Raw genomic sequence first — 4,383 nt, forward strand, 5'->3', positions numbered from 1 at the left:
TTTTTTGCGGTATGTGGGCCTCTCATTGTTGTGGCCTCTCCCATTGTGGAGCACAGGCTCTGGATGCGCAGGCTCAGCGGCCATGGCTCATGGGCCCAGCTGCTCCGCGGCATGTTGTGGGATCTTGAACCAGGGCACGAAACCGTGTTCCCTGCATCAGCAGGCAGACTCTCAACCAGTGTGCCACCAGGGAAGCCCTCATGTTATATTCTGAATTCATTTTGTGGGCATGTCTTTCTAGCTTCAGTTTTCTGTAGGGACACTGCTATACCCCTTATGATCCTTTTTTTATCACTATTTTACATTGAATCAAATTCATTTTTCCTTAACTTATAGGAGGGTTGGATGGACCATTATAGCTTTTCTAGCATCACTTATCTAGAATTCTGCCTTGTAGTTTTAATGAAGTGTTAAAAGGTACAGCCCCTTACTTTCTGACAATCTCTTGATTCTGTTCCCCTCCTCCACTTTTTAAAAAAATATTTTAAACATTTTAAAAAATTTATTTATTTTTGGCTGTGTTGGGTCTTTGTTGCTGTGCATGGGCTTTCTCTATTTGTGGTGAGTGAGGGTTAATGTACATTGTGGTGTTCAGGTTTCCCATTGTGGTGGCTTCTCTTGTTGCAGAGCATGGGCTCTAAGCACATGGGCTTCAGTAGCTGTGGCATGTGGGCTCATTAGTTGTGCCTCACGGGATCTAGTGTGAAGGCTCAGTAGTCGTGGCTCATGGGCTTAGTTACTCTATAGCATGTGGAATCTTCCTGGAGCAGGGCTCGAACCCGTGTCCCCTGCATTGGCAGGCAGATTCTTAACCACTGTGCCATCAGGGAAGTCTCTTCTCCTCCACTTTTATATAAACCTCTTCTTTCTGATCCTACTATGACTGTTCTGACTAACTTAGATTATCTTTCTGTCAGTTTCTCAAAGATTTGTGTTTAGCTTTTAAAGTCAATAGTGCTGCTCTGACATTTTAAGACCTTACTATATCCCTTGAATTCATCCTCAGATTGGTGTGTATAAAAAGTATTTCCCATTTCAGCCACTGGTCTAAAATTGGCCTATGGTAATTACCAGTAAGAATCTGTTTTATTATTTTGAAATACTCTTGTGTTTGGATTCTTTACGCTTGCCTAGTCACATACAACACAATGTCATATTTTGTCCTTACCTCTTCTCAACTGTGGTTTAAGAGTACCTTGTCTCAAAACGGAAATATAGATCAATGGAACAGGATAGAAAGCCCAGAGATAAACCCATGTACATATGATCACCTTATTTCTCAAAAAACACAAGTTTATACAATGGAGAAAAGACAGCCCTTCAATAAGTGGTGCTGGGAAAACTGGACAGTGACCTGTAAAAAATGAAATTAGAACACTCCCTAACACCATACACAAAAATAAACTCAAAATGGATTAAAGACCTAAATGTAAGGCCAGACACTATCAAACTCTTAGAGGAAAACATAGGCAGAACACTCTATGACATAAATCACAGCAAGATCCTTTTTGACCCACCTCCTAGAGAAATGAAAATAAAAACAAAAATAAACAAATGGGACCTAATGAAACTTAAAAGTTTTTGCACAGCAAAGGAAACCACAAACAAGACAAAAAGACAACCCTCAGAATGGGAGAAAATATTTGCAAATGAAGCAACTGACACAGGATTAATCTCCCAAATTTACAAGCAGATCATGCAGCTCAATATCAAAAAAATAAACAACCCAATCCAAAAATGGGCAGAAGACCAAATAGACATTTCTCCAAAGAAGATATATACATTGCCAACAAACACATGAAAGGATGCTCAACATCAGTAATCATTAGAGAAACGCAAATCAAAACTACAGTGAGGTACCATCTCACACCAGTTAGAATGGCCATCATCAAAAAATCTACAAATCATAAATGCTGGAGAGGGTGTGGAGACAAGGGAACTCTATTGCACTGTTGGTGGGAATGTAAATTGATACAGCTACTATGGAGAACATTATGGAGGTTCCTTAAAAAACTAACAGTAGAACTACCACATGACCCAGCAATCCCACTACTGGGCATATACCCTGAGGAAACCATAATTCAAAAAGAGACACGTACCACAATGTTCACTGCAGCTCTATTTACAATAGCCAGGACACGGAAGCAACCTAAGTGTCCATCGACAGGGGAATGGATAAAGAAGATGTGGCACATATATACAATGAAATATTACTCAGCCATAAAAAGAAATGAAATTGAGTTATTAGTAGTGAGGTGGATGGACCTAGAGACTGTCACACAGTGAAGTAAGTCAGAAAAAGAAAAATAAATACCATATGCTAACACATATATATGGAATCTAAAAAAGAAAAAAGGTTCTGAAGAACCTAGGGGCAGCACAGGAATAAAGACGCAGATGCAGAGAATGGACTTGAGGACACGGGGAGGGGGAAGGGTAAGCTGGGACGAACTGAGAGAGTGGCATGGGCTTATTTATACTAACAAATGTCAAATAGATGGCTTGTGGGAAGCAGCCACATAGTACAGGGAGATCAGCTCAGTGCTCTATGACCACGTAGAGGGGTGGGATAGGGATGATGGGAGGGAGACGCAAGAGGGAGGAGATATGGTGATATATGTATATGTATAGCTGATTCACTTTGTTATGAGGCAGAAACTAACCCACCTTTGTAAAGCAATTATACTCCAATAAAGATGTTTAAAAAAGAATACTGCCTCTGGAAAAAAAAAAGAAAAGAAAAAGAATACCCTGTCTCCTAGTTGTATTACATATAGTGTCCCTTGTTTTCCAAAGTGACATTCTAGTTACTTGTCTGCATTTGTAAAGAGATTTGGGGGATTTCCCTGGTGGCCCAGTGGTTAAGAATCTGCCTGCCAATGCAGAGGACACAAGTTTGATCCCTGGTCCAGGAAGATCCCACATACCATGGAGCAATTAAGCCTGTGTGCCGCAAGTACTGAGCCTGTGCTCTAGAGCCCCCAAGCCACAACTACTGAAGCCTGCACACCCAAGTGCCCATGCATTGCAACTACTGAGCCCATGCGCCACAACTACTGAGCCCGCGTGCCAAGAGCCAGTGCTCCACAACAAGAGAGTCCACCACCATGAGAAGCTTGCACGCTGCAACGAAGAGTGGCTCCCGCTTGCTGCAACTAGAGAAAGCCCATGTGCCGCAACGAAGACCCAATGAAGCCAAAACAAAGAAAAAAGAGATTCAGGAAGATTCAAAAAGTATACCACTTCTACCATTTCCCCCAAATCCTTATCTAACTTTATAAAGCTATCTTTTAATGGCTTATTTATCAGGAAAAACAATATTTGCAATTGTGAGCTTTTATACTCCCGTTTCCCCAGAAATTATTGCTAAATCTGTATCACTTTCTTTTGCCTCTTTAAAAAAAAAGAAACTTCTATCAGGTGACCCTTATAGAACCAGGTTACAACTCTTGTTTCTAAATGTGTTTTTAAATTATTATTTCCAACTATTTAGTCCTGTGTCTTGGACTGAAATCCTCCCAAGGTCACCATGTCATCACCTCACATACTTACCACTTTGGCTGTTTTATTTCTTTTCTTTGTTTTTGACTCCTACAGATTTTTTCCCAGATATACATTGAAGTTGTTTTAAAATATACATTTTATCCTAAATTGTTTTCTATTTGTAATGAGTGGGACTCTCAGAAGCTCAGTCTCTCATGTTCCTGGAACCAGAGGACCAACTTATCCTTTTTAACATACACAAAGTGTGTACTTAAATAAAATGAAACGCACTAAGTGAGCATTTAGATTGTTTTCAATTAAGGCTACGACTTACAGTGTTTTAACAACATCCTTGAATACTTCTATGAGTATTTTCATAAAATATATTTTTTCATTCCTAAATCTTGAATTGTTCTGTGCATACTTCAAATTCTGGCATAAATTTTCAAATTGCTTTTCAAAGAGGCTATAAAAAAGGTCTAAATTCTTTCAAACTCAGACTAGCACTGCTACTCTTTTCTGAGAATTGGAAAGCCCAAGGAGTATATAGTGCTCCCTGTTGCAGAATGAAAGTGAGTCAAAGGTCAACCCATGAACAGGTCCCAGATTTTCCTCAAAAATCAGTTGGAGGGTTGCTCCATTCAAGCATAGACAGATAACCTGTCACTTGAAAAATCTGAAATCACAAGCCATGGCTACAATAATTTTAACTTGAAAAAATATTACATTAATATTAACTCCTTTCAACTTTAACATTCCAGTATTCTCTGTTTTGTATGTAGGTTTTCTCCATGTTTAGAACCCTGTTTTCTGTTTGCAATTTAGAAACTAAGTCACAATATTTCCTTTAAGATAAAGGCAGTAAAGATAAAGCAACATATAAAGAAAAGGTAGAGGACT

This window comes from Lipotes vexillifer, unplaced genomic scaffold (assembly GCF_000442215.2).
Source record: "Lipotes vexillifer unplaced genomic scaffold, Lipotes_vexillifer_v1.1 scaffold241, whole genome shotgun sequence".
Classification (NCBI taxonomy): domain Eukaryota; kingdom Metazoa; phylum Chordata; class Mammalia; order Artiodactyla; family Lipotidae; genus Lipotes; species Lipotes vexillifer.